The sequence below is a fragment of the Lissotriton helveticus genome, chromosome 5_1 (assembly GCF_964261635.1).
Source record: "Lissotriton helveticus chromosome 5_1, aLisHel1.1, whole genome shotgun sequence".
NCBI classification, from domain to species: domain Eukaryota; kingdom Metazoa; phylum Chordata; class Amphibia; order Caudata; family Salamandridae; genus Lissotriton; species Lissotriton helveticus.
Genome location: NC_136065.1, coordinates 1,727,188,643 through 1,727,207,437, shown reverse-complemented (window position 1 = coordinate 1,727,207,437; position 18,795 = coordinate 1,727,188,643). Strand labels below are relative to the sequence as shown.

The following is an 18,795-nucleotide window of genomic DNA, read 5'->3' as shown; positions in this document are numbered from 1 at the left end:
CAGTAGGCCACTAATGGGATCTCTTTTGACCTCGCTAAAATAGAAACATTAGGAACAACCTGTTGAAAATAGCAATGCGTATGTATATAAGCGGCGTTCATTTGTGTTCACAGTACCCCTTGTTGATTGTTTCAATCGAGCATTGAATTGTTCGAAGTTAATTCTCTTAACGATCTTCTCTACCTGCAAACGAGGAAGAATAGGAATATTCTATCTCCCTTTGCAGATAGTGAAGGGTAGGTAACGCAAGCCTTTAACACGTCGTACCTATTTCATTCCTCATTGATTGCTTGATTGTCCGAACATTGACTGTTTGGGAATTAGTTCTTTTTGGAGGTATTCCCTGTTTGCAAATAAACGTAGGAAAATCTTTGCAAGTAGTGAAAGGGTACGTAATGCGGACCGTTCTCCCCCGTTGTAATCTGTCATGCCTATCTACTCCCCACTGATTGATGCACCTTTTTCACCCGGACCATTTACTAGAGATACGTCATCTGGCCCGACCAGAGAGCACCCCTAGTGAAAAGGACATATGCAATAATAACGAAGTGATCACTGTATCCTGTTAACAGAAACTTTACCATGAAACAACCTGGAAAGAAAAAAATAGGAAAACGAAAATCAGTAGGCCACTGATGAACATGAACTTTTATTAAACAACGAACAAAGAAACGATAACATAACGTAATGATAAAACCTATTAATGTCCTAGAAACAAGAAAACGTTAAAATATGCCAGTGGTGAGAGACCAGAAAAACAGTAAGAGAAACCAAATCACCCCTCGCTGTCCCACCGCCTGCCACGCCAAAAAAATCGATAGACTAGGGAAAATGCAAGTCAGTAGAACATCCACCCCCACTCTGGAAACTTCCAAGGTGGGGCAGGGTTCCGGCTACGCCCAGCCGGGAGCAGCCCATATAAGGCAGGTCCTGCTGCCACGCCTCGGCCAGGAGATCCTAACGTAGGGTGTAGCCGGAGGAGAGGCCGAGACCAGCGGGACCCGGCCAGGGGATTGCCTTTACAACGCTGAACAGTTGCAGGGGGGGGAATGTCTCCTCGACCCTCCCCTCTCTCTCCCAGTCCGGCCGCGGTGGCCCTTGAGAGTTGCAGGTAGTCCCGCCACATGCTCTTCCGGTCCGACCACCAACGGTCGGGGGGCCGAGGCCGACGGGATCCGGCTGCAGCCGATAAACCAAGAAACCCGTTCATGGGGCCAGAGCCAGGGGCGTCCGGCCGACATCCACCGGAAGCCCGGCCCGAAGACGGACGGGACACTTCTTTCTTTTATAATGGCTGCGACAACACTGGAGGGGGATGTCTTGCACATGCCTCCGACCCCCCCCTCGTCCTCATCGCCTGGTCCGGCCATAACAAATCTCAAGCGAGACGCCGTGGGGTGCACTGGGAGGGAGAGACGGTGCGAACAGGCCTCTCCCGCCTCCCCAGGTGGAGGCTTCCCAGCTGCACCCTCAGCGCTCCAGGCGGTGGCATCCTAACAACTACAGTGCTGCACAGTTTCGGAACGACCTAGATAACGGTTCTTCCACTGTGGCCATGCTGCAACGTCTCGCCCGGCAGGGTGGAGCCCGTCCGCTCATGTGACCCCGCGATCGCCGGTAGCTGCCGAACTCTCAAAATGGCTGTCGACCTGGCAAGAGCGGGCCCAACATAAAGAAATGGCCCGGTCACTGGTTGACTCCACCACCGTAGTCCTCCACGACCTTGAAGATTCTAGAGGAGCCGCGGGAGTCTCCGACCCCCGATGGGGAATGACTGCCATGATCGCCCGTGGAGTGACGAAACTGTATCCGCGGGACGTCGGCGCTCCCATGCTGGCGCCAGCCTCACTTTGAATTACTACAATCCTGCAGACCTCACTTCCGGTGAAAGCACAGTGTGACCCGGTAGGAAAAATTATTGCACCCCCTCCCCTTTTTGACTGATAGTTCAAACCACCGATCCTTTCCTTTGCCCTTTTAACGGAACTTTGGACTGCCTCCCCCTCTTTTACATTTTCTAGAGAAAACAAAACATTAACCACTACATTAGCATAGCAGTTGACACCAGAACTGTTTTCAAATTGAAACCAACAACATCTTCAACAGAATCCTTTTTGTTTCTGCTGTGACCCTGCTACAGCACAGGCATTGTCCCCAGCAGTAATTCTGCAATGCCGGTAAGAATAGCTGTGGTGCCTACTGGACTCACTCACCCCCGCGGCGCCCCACGCCGTTTTTTGCTGGGCGGCAACTTACTAGACATCACTTTCGTGCCATCTAGATTTCAGCGCGTTCTGCTGCCTTGGAACTATTCGCACAACAGACCGCTACTGACAAGAATATTTCATTATTGGTGCTGTCAATTTCAATAAATCTATTGGATAATTAAAAAGAAATTGCCACGGTCTCTTCGTTGTTTAAATGTTTTTACTGTTTTTGTTTTGTTGTATATATTTATATGTTATTAAAGTTTTATATTCCTACTACTTTGTTGGAGTGCTATATATTTTTAATGTGACACATAATTGTAAAAACTTTGATGTACAAAGAGTCATTCCTGGAATCTTCCGCTTCAGGCTCGGTCCCCTCCCCAATCACAATACAGGATGGTTTTCAGATAGTAGGAACGCGTGTGCTGTGACGGATCACATCGGGTGTGGGCCTTGATCTACTATAACTCCTTTGAAGAGGGGTGATTCTTTACAGCTGGGGCCATAAACTACATCTGCAGGGCTAGCTGATAGCCTAGGACCGGCCTGGACATTCGGACACAGAGGAAGAGGAGTGTCAGAGGGTGCGGTAGTGAATAGGGCGAAAGGGAGGTGTCGGGCGGGCACAGAGTGTGATTCTCAGGGAAGAGCAGCGCAGATGGGGGAAGGTTTATTGCCCATGCATAAGACAGAGAGCGGTGGTGACCAGTGCCTGGGGGAGATGCTTACGAGGGTGAGGAGCCATGCTACGAATCGACAGCGTGCAGAGAGTGGGTCTGGTCAAGACATCTAAAATGGCTGCCGTGCATGACAAAAGTGTGGCATTTCAAAAAAGGCAAGATGGCGCAGACAATGTTTTTCAACACTTCCTCATTTCCTTCGAATCGAACGTTAACAGACGTTGGGGCATATTACCAAAGTTAAGCGATATTTATCGCTAACGATGCTTACCAACCAATTTTTTACCACTAAGCATCGTCAGAAATTATCGAAGATAAACCTTACTATTATCAAGGTTTATCGCAAATGCGATAATAAACGGCCGCAATGCATGAATATCGCTAAAAACTCAGCGATATTCATGCATTACCGAGCTAATACTCTTAGCCATGTTATCCACCTCCCATTGGATAACATGGCTAAGAACTGCTCAGGGCAGGTGTTACTTTTTGGAGATATTCGCGCTTAGCGCGAATATCTCCAAAAGTTGGTAATAGGAGATAGATATCTTGCATGTTGTAATGCAAGTTATTGTGGTATATGGAACTCATACCATAATCTCTCAGGAAAGCAGAAACTGATCCTTTTGGGACCGCCTAAAAAGGCCTAGGGGGTGAGGAGTACTCTACTTTGCCCCCTTTTCACGTTCCGAACTATTTTATTTTACTCTCTTCTGTAATTACACAAAATAGCAGCGATAAGATGCATCGGAGACACACAGTGAGAGAAAGGAGGCCGGAGATGAAGAAGAGATGTCAAATACACATTGGAGATAATATAGTGGCAGAAGGGAAGTAAATATGAGTAAACTTACCATGTAACATAAAAATGTTGCACTCTATACTATAAGTCTCATTTTATACTACAATCACTTCGCTACAACCTCATAAATTAAAAATAAAAATAAATAATGTCTCAAACAATTTTTGATTTCTAAATATAAATTTATTCTTCAGAATTTTCTAAATTTGAAACAACTAGTAACATGTCCTCATCAGTAATTTCCTCTTCAATCATCTCATCTGGAATCTCCTCATTAAAAGTCTGCAATGATGATTCTTGTAACTCTATGGTCTCCAAACACTCGATAAATTCGCCATCAAGAGATTGATCAAAAAAATCATTCAAGTCATCTCCTCCTTCTGACAATATTTCATTATTGGTGCTGTCCATTTCAATCAATGTAGTGGAATCATTCAAGTCATCTCCTCGTGACAATATTTCATTATTGGTGCTCTCAATTTCAATCAATGTAGTGGAATCATTCAAGTCATCTCCTCCTTGTGACAATATTTCATTATTGGTGCTGTCCATTTCAATCAATCTAATGGAATCATACAAGCCATCTCCTCCTTGTGACAATATTTCATTATTGGTGCTCTCAATTTCAATCAATGTAGTGGAATCATTCAAGTCATCTCCTTGTGACAATATTTCATTCTTGGTGCTGTCCATTTCAATCAATCTAATGGAATCATACAAGTCATGTCCTCCTTGTGACAATATTTCATTATTGGTGCTCTCAATTTCAATCAATGTAGTGGACAATTCAAAAGAAATTGCCACGGTCTCTTCATTGTGAGCCATTTTATTTTGAAATTGCTTGCTGTAAATTGCAGAAAAAAATAATCACTTTCATTTATCGTTTTTAGTAATACATAATATAAAACTAACTTCATCAAGTATTTAGTATAACAGAAGGACTGCAAATAAATAACAGAAAACATTTTTCAAATTATCTTCAAGTGTACAACATAGTTCCCCTTACAAATTAACAACTCACCTTTTTAAAAGTAGCAGAAGTGTTAGTACTGTGTAAATCAAACACCAGAAATTCACCACCAAAAATTCCTCACAAATGTACCTCAGACAGTAGTATCACAAAATGGCTGTGGTTTCCTCTCATTTGACATATATACATAACCAATTAACTTTCATCACACACAAATACAAAACCAAAGTAACATTTTAATTGGTTCTAAATTTCAACACTTTCAAATGTGTTTTCCCCATGCAATTTTCCATAGGACATTTACATACGTCTACAGCCTGAATGGCTGAACGGAATTACACCAAACTTGGCAAAATGGTACATCAAACCTAAGAGGTCAGGAAGGATCTACTATGCCCCCTTATGGTCATTTCCCCCTTCGCTTTGGCCTCCTCTTGTCTCTCAATCCTACCGAGGGACAAGATGGCGGCCGCTACGGACTGTTTGGAATGTTGACAGACGCCGGAGAACCAATCAGCTTCGCAAAGCTCCGTAACGCGAAAAGTACGCGAAGCGGAGCGCTGTTACAGATATATATCTTTTTTTCAACGTTAATTTCTCAAAATCCACTGGAGCACATATATTGAGACCTAGCAAAGGCACATCGGGCTACCAGTCCCTAATATTTTGCCAAGTTTCGTGCAAATCCATTCAGCCGTTCGATTATTATTATTTTGGTTTTTTTTTGCCCCGCGGGGCCCTTTTAAAACCTCCACATCAAACCTAGGGGGTCAGCGAGGATCTACTATGCCCCCTTATAGTTATTTCCCCCTTTGTTTTGACCTCCTCTTGTCTCTCGATCCTACCGAGAGACAAGATGGCGGCCGCTACGGACTGTTTGGAATGTTGACAGACGCTGGAGAACCAATCAGCTTCGCTTCACAAAGCTCCGTTGCGCGAAAAGTCCGCGAACCAGAGCGCTAACCGGTCCGCTGTTACAGATATATATCTTTTTTTAAACGTTAATTTCTCAAAATCCACTGGAGCACATATATTGAGACCTACAAAAGGCACATCGGGCTACCAGTCCCTACAATTTTGCCAAGTTTCGTGCAAATCCATTCAGCCGTTCGGGCTAAAAGTGAGGCCAACCGCCCTATGGAAAACTCAATGTTAAAAACACGTTTTGGGACCCCCCTTTTTTCTCGGCCCCCACTGGACGAACCCCCCCCAAATTTTCAAGGGCTTCTCAGAAACAAAATGTGCCATTTTCCTGAAAATTTCAGCCGATTCCGTCCACAAACGCCAAAGTTATTAGACATAGAATTTTCAAAAAACCCATAGAGAAAAAATCCTAACTATATATACCTACTGGCGACCGCCAGTAGGTAATATATATATATATATACATACATACATACATACATACATATATATATATATATATATATATATATATATATATATATATATATATATATATATATATATATATATATTACCTACTGGCGGTCGCCAGTAGGTATATATAGTTAGGATTTTTTCTCTATGGGATTTTTGAAAATTCTATGTCTAATAACTTTGGCGTTTGTGGACGGAATTGGCTGAAATTTTCAGGAAAATGGCACATTTTGTTTCTGAGCAGCCCCTGAAAATTTTGGGGGGGTTCGTCAAGGGGGGGCCGAGAAAAAAGGGGGGTCCCAAAACGTGTTTTTAACATTGAGTTTTCCATAGGGCGGTTGGCCTCAATTTTAGCCCGAACGGCTGAATGGATTTGCACGAAACTTGGCAAAATTGTAGGGACTGGTAGCCCGATGTGCCTTTTGTAGGTCTCAATATATGTGCTTCAGTGGATTTTGAGAAATTAACGTTCAAAAAAAGATATATATCTGTAACAGCGGACCGGGAAGCGCTCCGGTTCGCGGACTTTTCGCGCAACAGAGCTTTGTGAAGCGAAGCTGATTGGTTCTCCGGCGTCTGTAAACATTCCAAACAGTCCGTAGCGGCCGCCATCTTGTCTCTCGGTAGGATCGAGAGACAAGAGGAGGCCAAAGCGAAGGGGCAAATGACCATAAGGGGGCATAGTAGATCCTCGCTGACCCCCTAGGTTTGATGTGGAGGTTTTAAAAGGGCCCCGCGGGGCAAAAAAAAATAATAATAATAATAATCGAATGGCTGAATGGATTTGCACGAAACTTGGTAAAATATTAGGGACTGGTAGCCCGATGTGCCTTTGCTAGGTCTCAATATATGTGCTCCAGTGGATTTTGAGAAATTAACGTTCAAAAAAAGATATATATCTGTAACAGCGCTCCGCTTCGCGTAACGGAGGTTTGCGAAGCTGATTGGTTCTCCGGCGTCTGTAAACATTCCAAACAGTCCGTAGCGGCCGCCATCTTGTCTCTCGGTAGGATTGAGAGACAAGAGGAGGCCAAAACAAAGGGGGAAATAACCATAAGGGGGCATAGTAGATCCTCCCTGACCCCCTAGGTTTAATGTGAAGGTTTTAAAAGGGTCCGGGGGGGGGAATTTTTTTTTTTTTTTTGTGTAGCGGCCGCCATCTTGTCTCTCGGTAGGATTCAGAGACAAGAGGAGGCCAAAACAAAGGGGGAAATAACCATAAGGGGGCATAGTAGATCCTCCCTGACCCCCTAGGTTTAATGTGGAGGTTTTAAAAGGGCCCCGCGGGGCAAAAAAAACACATTTTTTTTTGTTTTTTTTGCGTGGGTAGCGCCCGGTCCGCGAACCTTAAGCGTTACGGGAGTCCACCATTTTGTGTTTCAGTCGAATTAAGATACAAGATGGAGGGCAAATAATGTTCAGAATGGGTAGAAGGGGGCACGGTAGACTTATCTTGACCCCCTAGGTTTTCTGAGGGTGGCTGAGGAGGCCCATATGTGCGAAAAAAAACCCATTTTAAAAAAAATTTAGCGAGGTTAGCTCCCGGTTCGCGTACCGGGAAGCGCCCCAGGGAGCGTACTTTGTTGAAAATTAGTGAAAAATGTTAGAGTAAAATAATAATTGTGAGTGATCAGATGTAGGGTAGCTCTGAGAAGAGCTTTTGGGTTTATGGTACATTTAGGTACTTATAAGTAGGTACCAATGCACAGTCTTAAATTCAGAGTGAAAATTCTGTTGCCCTCATCTGAGAAGTGAACTCCATCTCCTCTGTAGATATCTTGCATGTAGTAACGCAAGTTATTGTTGTACAGGGAGCCCATTCCATGGTCTCTCATGTAAGCTGAAACAGATTTGTTTACATGCTTCCTCAATTTCTCAATTTGTGGACAAAATTGGTTCGACCACCTCCATTTTTGTCTTTGGCATATATTTGAATATACCAAGGCAGTCTGAGGAAAAAGTGCCATCAATTGCTCAAAGGTGTCCTTTAAAAGCATTTCCAGACCTACCCCAGTCAAAGTGCCCAAATCATTACCTCCACAGTGCACAATTAACAGGTCAGGTTTTGGCAAATGCATAAAGGTTTTCACGAATGGTATCAATTGGTGACATTTTAATCCTCTGTGACCAAACCACTTAATTTCCACATCTTGTAAATTGAGGTTAGGTAAATTCCTGTTTTCAGCGTACCTTTGAGCCCAATAGATGTAACTATGTCCAACAATCCAGACAGAAAACATGGCGAGAGAAGGTTCTCCTGCAGTCAGATGAAGTGTGGCAATGAAATGGCAGTTGAAAAAATGAGAGTGTAAAATGAAAAAAACTGAGGAGTTTCTGTGTTAATGAAGCAGTAAGAGTGATTGGTGGATTTTGATTGCTGAAAACAGAAAGTTAGGGTGCATGGATGAGTTCGTTGAAAGATGTATTTTGAGTGGCGAAGAAAAAATCATTAAATGAAAGTATGCACTGGATATGCAGGAGCACTGAGAGTTCAGAGTTCAATTGCAACATTGTTGTGTGAACTTGGAAACACCAGAGGTCTTGCAAGAGGTGGTTGCTATGCAGAAAAAGCAGAGAGGGGGCAGAGGGGGGAAGGGTTTTGATTTGAAAAAAAGTGAGGGAAGAGTTTTGATTGGGTGACATGAGAGATATGTGTGAAGAATTACAGAATTTCTGTGCTTTTGATAGCTGCAGACTCTGGAGTGCATACCTTTTGCTCTGCTGAAGACAAATTGGTGTGTTTCTGAGACTGTTTTGAAACTCAAAGTATTTGCTAAGGTGAGAAAATATTTCTTTAATTTAGATAGAGAATAGTGTGCTTTAAGGAGAAAATTATGAAGAAAGTTGTGTTTTTCAAATGTTGCTTTGTCTCAAGTGTTTTACAAATAGATTTTGTTTCTTTGAGAAAATGTAATTGGAGAAAATGTGAAGTATTAGTACTGACAGGGTGTTTTTCTGCATAGGAGCTGTGGAGTCTTTTCAAATTATGACTTGAGAATCGTTTTTGAGGAAGATGAATGGTTATAATATTTCTGACAAGGACATAATGGTGTATGCTTCTTTATAATGCAATTGAATGTCTCTGATGTTATTTTTCCCATTTTAATGTAAGACCTTTCTCTGTGGCGCAAATTGCTTGTAAATATGCTCCCACCTGTGCATGGTAAATTTAGATTTTGAATGTTTGTGTTACATAGCCATGTTAAAAGTGATACATACATGCTGCAAAGGCAATCAAAAAACGCTTTTATGTGTCTTAAGGACATTTAAAGTAATTTTCCCATGTGCAGTGTTTTGAAATTATGATTTGAAAATCGTTTTTGGGGAAAAGAAATTGTTTTTAAAATTAATAACAAGGACATAATGGTGTATGCTTTTTTATAAGGCAATTGACTGTCTCTGATGTTATTTTTCCCATTTTAATGTAAGACCTTTCTCTGTGGCGCAAATTGCTTGTAAATATGCTCCCACCTGTGCATGGTAAATTTAGATTTTGAATGTTTGTGTTAAATAGCCATGTTAAAAGTGACCCAACCATGCTGGAAAGGCAATCAAAAAACACTTTCATGTGTCTTAAGGACATTTTAAGTCATTTCCTCATGTGCAGTGTTTTCAAATTATGATTTGAAAATCGTTTTTGGGGAAAAGGAATGGTTTGTAAATTTATGACAAGGATATAATGGTGTATGCTTCTTTATAAGGCATTTCTGTGTCTCTGATGTCATTTTTCCCATATTATATTAAAAGACCTTTCTCCGTGGGCCACATTCATTGTAAATATGGTCACACTTGTGCATGTTAATTTTGGTTTTTACTGTTTGAGTTACATAACCATGTTAAAAGTGACCCAAAAAAATTGCAAAGGCTTTCAAAAAACACTTTCATGTGTCTTAAGAACATTTTAAGTAATTTCCCTGTGGGCAGTGTTTTCAAATTATGAATTGAAAATCGTTTTTGAGGTAATGGAATGTTGTTAAAATTTATGTGCGCCATATGCCCCCAAATTTCTTTTTCAGGGGTGCAGCAGGGTGTTCTTGAGACACACATGCACCCTTGGAAAAATTCCTAATTTGCGATGAGCTAATTGCTAATCACAAATTGCACCTTCATTCCTATGAGCCTCCTAGCCAATGGAAATGAATGGGTAATTTGCAATTAGCAATTTGCTCATTGCAAATTAGGAATGGTAAAGAATTGCTATTTATTCCTTAAAATTTGCTATTTTGGAAATGCAAAATAGTTATATGATACATATGCCGGTTGATGTCTAACAAGATAAGAAGCTTAGGGATACATTTATGATGACTGGCGCAATGAAGTGGACATTACTTACTTCATTGGTAGAGCTTTACATGTATTATGTCCTCTGTATTCTTCATCAAGCGTAACTTTAATCTGCAATCCTGAGTAGGCCTCACCTTAAACAAACCTCTGGATAGGCCACACCTTATCGTCATCATGAATTAATCATTTAAAATGCTAGGGACAGATTTATGATAGGTGTATGCCTCTTTTGCGCCACTTACAAAACACTGTCCACGGGGAAATGACTTAAAATGTGCTTAAGACACATGAATGTGTTTTTTTAAAGCGTTTGCAATTTTTTTGGGTCACTTTTAACATGGCTATGTGACTCAAACAGTCAAAATCTAAATTCACCATGCACAGGTGGGAGCATATTTACAAGGAATGTGCTCCATGGGGAAAGGTCTTATAAAGTAATATGAGAAAAATGACATCAGAGACAGTGAAATGCCTTATAGAGAAGCATACACCATTATGTCCTTGTCATAAATTTGCAAACCATTCCTTTTCCCCAAAAATGATTTTCAAATCATAATTTCAAAACACTGCACATGTGGAAATGACTTAAAATGTCCTTAATTCAAAATTTGCTATTCCTTATTTTGCGATTGCACTGAAGGATTTGCAAATTTTGCGATTTCTTAAATGCAATGTATCAAACAAAAAATATGTAAAAAATGACATTAAGGATTTGGAAACTACCACCAACTTCTAGTTTGTGGTAATTTGCGAATTCTTTTCAAAAAACATTTTTTTCCAAAAAACAAAAGGTGCCATATGACGCCAATACATGTCCTTAGGGCATGTATGTGCGCCATATGCCCCCAAATTTCTTTTTCAGCGGTGCAGCAGTGTGTTCTTGAGATACCCCTGCACCCTTGAAAAAATTCCTAATTTGTGATGAGCTAATTGATAATCGCAAATTGCACCTTCATTCCTATGAGCCTCCTAGCCCATGGAAATGAATGGGTAATTTGCAATTAGCAATTTGCTCATTGCAAATTAGGAATGGTAAAGAATTGCTATTTATTCCTTAAAATTCGCTATTTAGGAAATGCAAAATAGTTTGATGGAACATATGGCGGTTCATCTGTAACAAGATAAGAAGGTTAGGGATACATTTATGATGACTGGCGCAATAAAGTGGACATTACTTACTTCATTGGTAGGCCTTTACATGTATTATCTCCTCTGTATTCTTTATCAAGCGTAACTTTAATCTGCAATCCTGAGTAGGCCTCACCATAAACAAACCTCTGGATAGGCCACACCTTATCGTCATCATGAATTAATCATTTAAAATGGTAGAGACAGATTTATGATAGGTGTATGTCTCTTTTGCGCCACTGTGCGTCACTTTTATGATGCAGTGGCGGTGCAAAAGATTTGCTATGAGGCGAGAAAATTACAAATTGATGCATTTAGGCAGATGTGTCATGGTGTAAAAAAAACGTGCCACATGAAACCGATGCAGCAGTGATGCAAAAGATGCACCATGTTGCAAGACAGGCCTCACTTGGGGTCATATGTATCAAGCTAATTACCATTCGCAAAGATCAAAATTCTGCAAATTTCAGCCTTTGCGAATGCTAATTAGACAAATGGTATGTATCAAACAAGTTTGATGCAAAATAAGGAATAGCAAAATTTGCTATTCCTTATTTTGCGATTGCACTGAAGGATTTGCAAATTTTGTGATTCCTTAAATGCAATGTATCAAACTAAAAATATGTAAAAAATGACATTAAGGATTTGGAAACTACCACCAACTTCTAGTTGGTGGTAATTTGCGAATTCTTTTCAAAAATAATTTTTTTTAAAAAAACAAAAGGTGCCACATGACGCCAATGTATGTGCGCCATATGCCCCCAAATTTCTTTTTCAGGGGTGCAGCAGGGTGTTCTTGAGACACCCATGAACCCTTGGAAAAATTCCTAATTTGCGATGAGCTAATTGCTAATCGCAAATTGCACCTTCATTCCTATGAGCCTCCTAGCCCATGGAAATGAATGGGTAATTTGCAATTAGCAATTTGCTCATTGCAAATTAGGAATGGTAAAGAATTGCTATTTATTCCTTAAAATTCGCTATTTAGGAAATGCAAAATAGTTTGATGGTACATATGGCGGTTCATCTGTAACAAGATAAGAAGCTTAGGGATAGATTTATGATGACTGGCGCATCACCAGGGATGTGCCAGTCATTTTGTGCCCCTGTTCCGCCACCCATGGTGTGCTGCATTTACAATGCGGCGCAGCATGGGGCAAAAATGGCACAGATGCGTGACGTATCTGTGCTGTAAAGGTGGCGCATTGCTGGAATTGTATCGCAAGTGCGATGCAGCTCAAGCAAGGCTCAGGGGTGCCCCATCTCCACAATGTTGCGTCAAGACCTATGCCTGCTTAAAGCAGGCACAGGGTTTTGACGCAGCTTTCTCCTATCTGATTGTAAAAACGGCACACCATGGGTGGCAGAGCAGCGGTGCACGTTAACTGGTGCATGCCTGGGGATGTGCCATTTAACATAAATCTGCCCCTTTACATTTAAGTATGTGCAGGGGACACAGAGTTGGTGAGGCTTATCCAAGGTTAAGAAGAGATGAGTCCTGTTCACTGAAAAATTAGACATAGGCTTCACCTGCTCAGCATCGCTGGACATGGCTAAATAATAGCTGCAAAATGTTACTCTTGTTAAACAATTTTACTATTATAATCTCTGAGATTTGTCTCTTACTCTGCAACATCTCATTGTTGTTATCTTTCTTTAAAGATAAAGACAACATCAACATGAGCGACAATCTGCAATCAGTTGATTTTGACCTCATCATTGAACTTGTAATTGAAACATCAGTGGATGTTGATCCCTTGGATGATTTAAATCCTGAGGATGAAGAAGAGCGTGATGAGGATGCAGATTTGTCCGAATTATATGACATAGGGTGGGAAGCTGACCTGCTTGAGCCTATGGAACTATAAACATTTATTTTAAAAATTTATAATAAATAAAAAGTAAAAGTGTAAACCGTTTAATTTAAAAATAAAGACACCGTCAAAAACAGGTTATGTGTAGTGTCTTCAATAAAATATTAAAATATGCTCATAAAATTAGATCAGATTCACATATAAAATAGCACAGGTAACATGAATATAAATTCCATTTCTTTTCTGCTATTTCTGTATTGTAAATTTGCCAAGGACTAAAAAATCTTCTATTTAAAATGTCAAGTAGTGTGTTAAGTTTTTGATCACTGTTATTGATTTACTGTTTGGTAATAGTGGTTAATAACATTTTTTAATATATTTTACCACAGATTCAACTGCAGATCATTTCAACATTTCACCATGCCAACGAAAGAAAGAGAGAGAAAGGCTGCAAAACGTCAAAGACAGCAGGCCAATCAAAAGAAGCAGCAGTCCTCTAACAAAAAGATTTGTCAAGTCACGAAGAAAGCACCGGGTAAGAGTACAAAAACATTCATAAGAAATATGTGTAGTAAAAAAAATATTACTACAGAAAATGTTTCAGTCCATAAAACGAGAAGGAATTCAAATGGAAAGGAAAGGCCAATCAAAAATGTTACTGCTAGAGCAAGAGATAACTCTGTGCATGATAGTAGAAGGAAACAACAGTTTAGGGACATTCGTAAACGAATGTTCCGCAACAGGATAATTGGCAATTTGTTAAAAAATATTAAGAAAGGTCAACAGAAAGTGGTTTTTTATAAGAGAAAAAAAAAGTTGAGAAAGTTATTGATCAGGCATTTGAAATTAAACGTAAGTTATTTATTTTGATAATCAATAGAATTAGGAAGGTAAACAAGGCAATTTATGATTTCAAAAGAAATAGTAGATGGAAGAGAATAGTTAATCGTAGTAATTTTTGTGAAGTTTTTTCTGGAGAATGGATGCATAGTTCAAGCTCTGAGGCATTTTTTAATGAGGAGAGTTATTTCCAGGATAATGATTTGGTGCATGCAGTTGACACCAGTGGTCGTGCTTATGAAGTGAAAGATGGTTGTCCAGTTGAAAAAGAAAAACTTGTGACAACAGAGGCAGAAGAGGTGTTAGGTAATGAGGTTTTAGGAAGACGTGCTAAGGGTCCTGTGTACACCTGGAAGTGTAGTAGTATTTGTAGTGTGCGACAGGATTCCATCAATTTGCTTTGTGATTTTGTACGGTCATTTAATAAGAAAAGTTTGAAGCAGAAAATGATGTTGTTGCAAGAATTAGATCCTTGCAGAGTGAGAGAAGTGACAGGTTTGCATGGTCATTCACTGGCTTGTCTTTCCAGGAGAGTATGCCAGAGTGTTTTTCATCATTTCAGGATGCTAGCAGTGCATCATAATAAAGTGAGGAAATTAGTTAGAATGTTTTATTATGCTAAGAGTCCAGCAATTATGCTTAAACAATTATGCGCTGCTCTTTTGCATGGTTCTGAAATAGATGTGAAGAATATATGTGAAGAAATTGAGTTTTGTTACTTTGGAAGTAAAGAGGAGAATGTTGAAATTGACCAAGAAGAAGCGGGTAATGTGGAAGATAGTGTACAGGTTTCCAGTACAGATAATTTCCAGAGGGAAATTGCGACGTTTCAGGTCAAATCAAGTGAGAGGCCAAATTTCACTTGTGTGTGTTGTCGACGCACTTGTTATAAGAATCAGACTAAGTTAGTGGATTTATATGCAAAAAGTGAAAGGGAAAATAATAGTGAATGGAAGGATTTCACAACATACTTGATGGTAGAAAATTGTTTTGATTTGGGATTGGATCAACGTGTGTGTACTTATTGTTGTAACAAATTAAATCAAAACCAGATGCCTGCTAGAGCAGTTCATAATAATCTGGAATTGATTGAGATTCCTTCTGAATTGAAGGATTTAAATACTTATGAATCTATTTTGATTCAAAGTATCCATCCCTTTCAGGCTATTGTAAGAATGGAGCCAAAGACAGGGAAATTGCCTCCATCAGATTTACAGAGAGGATTAAAGGGAAGAGTTGTTTATTTGCCTCTAGATTTGAAGAAAAACATTAACACAATTGGAGTAGAAAAAGTGGACGAGGAACCTCTGGTTATCTTAGTTAATGGGGTTCCGACAAAGAATAAGAAAATATGGCAAGATTTAGTAGATGTTAGGAAAGTCAAAAAGGCAACATTGTATTTGAAAAAAAATAATAAATTCTATAAGAATGTATATGTTGCAGAAGAGAAAGTAAGTGAGGAAGAGGATAGCGATTTGTGTGCTGGTCAAATTGAGAAAGTAGAACCCTCTACTAGTGAAGAAATATATGAACATTATAGTGTTCATCCTTTGCATTCCAAGGAAGTCATGGGGAATGCTATTGAGTTGTTTCAAATGAAACAAGCCTAAGGGAGTCCCATTAGTGTTTGGGAGGAAAGTTTGGAAGCTCGGTGTTTCCCACAGCTTTTTCCAACAGGTCAGGGAGGAAGATATGATGAGCGACCTCATCAAATTCCTGCTTCTGAATACCGGACTTTGCGATTGTATGCAGGAGATGCTAGGTTTCGACAATGCATTCCTTATTTGTTTCATCTCCTGTTTGAAAGCGATCTGTCTGGACTGTCATATGCAGTGAACCACATCTTGAAAAGTGGTATACACATGCAAAACATCTCGGCAAGTGACTTTATGGATAAAGTCAATGTTCAAGACAGTATTTTGGATTCTCACCTGATTAATCTCATGGCGTGTCAGCGTGGTACTAATGAGTACTGGTACCGTCGTCATGGTGATTTAAAATGTATGCTGAGGAACTTAGGTACTCCCACATGGTTCCTCACTCTGAGCTGTGCCGAGTATGGCTGGGAAGACTTACTTGAATTTCTACGAGAGGCAAATGCTAACGTAGAAAACATCGAATTCAAGACACCCGGAGAACTGTGCTCTTTGGATCCAGTCAATGTATGTAGGTACTTCAATCATAGATTTGAAGCTATGATGTCTTTCATCATGAATAAGAAGAATCCACCTCTTGGAGAGGTGTTGGATTTCTTCTGGAGAAAGGAGTACCAAGCAAGAGGTGCTCCTCATATACGTATGTTGCTGTGGATCAAGGATGCACCTAAATTTGGAACGGATCCAGAAGACTCAGTGATGAGTTTCATCCAACAGTATTCTACGTGTGCTGTTCCAAACGCAAAGGAGAAGAAAAGCCTAAGAGAAAAAGTTCTGCGTTTCCAAAGCCATCGATGTGGAAAGTACTGCCGTCGTAAATTCCGAAACAAGGACAAGTTCTACACCAAATGTCGTTTCGGCTTTCCACGACCGGTGATTTCTAAAGGAAGAGTAAACAGTTTGATGTCTTCGCTGCGACATAATGTGATGAAGAAATCACCTAAAAACACATACAATTTGAAGAGGAACGAAGAGTCCAAGTACATCAACGACTACAACCCGGTGATTTTGTCCATGTGGAATGCTAACATGGATATACAGTTTGTGGCTGATAACTGTATGGCTGTGGCTCGGTATGTGACATCTTACATCACCAAAAAAGAGAAGACAGAATTGAAGGATATGTGGGAGGACATTTCCCATGAAAAGAGCCTCAGCAAGAAGTTGTACAGTTTCAGTCTGAAGATGTTGTCGCATCGAGAAATCGGAGCTTACGAATGTTCTGACCGGTTGTCTTCAGCAAGTCTCTATGCCAAGTCCAGGAGTATCGTTTGGGCGAGTGTTGGTCTTGCTGCAACGCGTAATCGAGTTCTGAAACCTGTGCGGGAAATTGAGTATTTGGCGGAAAAGGAGCCAAACAGTACCGACATTTTGAAGAGCAACATGTTGGATACATATTATCCAAATCGAAGCAGTCACCTCGAGAATGTTTGTCTGTATGAGGTTCTGCAAAATTACATATTCAAGAGTAACATCAAAGAAGATACTGAGAAAGGAGTGTATGCTGTAATAGGAAGTGAGGGATGTCTGGTCAAGCAAAGAAAATGCCACTTGATAAACCATCGAAAATTGAGTGGCGAATCTCCTGAAAAAAAGGAGTTTTTCTATTTAGCACTTTTGCAACTTTTTAAGCCATGGCGTGCAGAAGAGGAACTGCTTGGAGATTTCCTTTGTTACGAAGACTCATTCAATGCTGCCAAGGAGACCATAGAATGTCCTGCTTTTCCCAAATATGTAGAAATGTTGAATGTGGAAATTGAGCAGGAAGCAACGATTGCAGCCGAGATTGCCAGAGACAGTTCTCAGGACAGTCAGAGTTCTGCTTCATTGAGTCAGGATCCACTAGGAGGACCTCTTATCGAAAATGAAGCTGCCACTGCTATGAATGAAGTGGAAAGAGCCATGGCACATGCTCAGGAGGATGCGGTTAACTTAGAAGAGTTGGAAAGACAACTCAACGTTGAGCAGAGGAAAATATATGACGAACTTACCATGCAAATTGATCATGGATTAAGTCATGACAAGAAAGAGTGCTCATGTACGTCGTTGAAGCCTGTCCGACTGTATGTGAGTGGAGAAGCAGGAACTGGAAAAAGTTTCCTTATTAAAGCAATTTCATGTTATTTGCAGGAAAGGACAGAGTCATCGCTGTCTTGTGTTGTCACCGCTCCAACTGGACTGGCAGCACATAACATTAAAGGGATTACTTTACATCGTTTACTGATGCTGCCAGTGGAGCATGACAACAAATTAGAATATCACAAGCTATCTGGAGATGCTTGTTTTGAAGTTTCAAGAGTCTTGAGGAAAATGAAACTTCTTATCATTGACGAAGTAAGCATGGTTTCCAATGTCATGCTTGCCTTTGTGCATTTGAGAATGCAAGAAGTTCTCAAAACAGAGTATGATGTGTTATTTGGTGGCAAACACATCATTGTTTTCGGAGATCTTCTGCAGCTGACACCAGTGAAAGGGCAACCTGTGTTCAAAATGCTCACGCATGAAGATACCAGGAAGTGCTTAGGGAGCATTGGCAACGTCAATATATGGTTAAACTTCAATTATGCTGAACTGCATGAAAATATGCGTCAGGCAAAGGATGAAGTTTACAAGACTATTTTACAAGATGTTAGAATTGGAAAAGTGACCGAGCATGGGAAAGAAGCTTTACATGCACGATTACTGACAAATTTATATCCAGACGAAGATGTTGTGCCTGAGAATATTTTTCAGAAAGTTACTGAGAAAAAATCTGGAATATGTTTGATGCCAACTCTTGCAGAATGTGCCAAATTCAACAACAAAATGTTGCATTTAGAAAAGCAAGAGATTGTGAAACTGGAAGCTATTGACAGAGTAGAGCATATGGGATCAACAATTATTTTGTCTGAGAATCTGAAAACAAAATTGGATTCATTAGAGAAGAGTATATCTAAAACTGCGGGTTTTGAAAAGACTCTGAATGTGTGCTTGAACTGCCGTATAATTTTAAGAAGGAATTTACATGTTGAAAGAGGTCTGGTAAATGGATC

General features: G+C 40.3%; 1 protein-coding gene across 1 annotated transcript in view; it reads right to left on the bottom strand.

Annotated features, from left to right (window-relative positions):
• Positions 1 to 18,795, bottom strand: part of SCN4A (sodium voltage-gated channel alpha subunit 4) — a 1,457,305-nt gene that overhangs the window by 1,364,531 nt on the left and 73,979 nt on the right. The gene's annotated exons all lie outside the window — the stretch shown is intronic.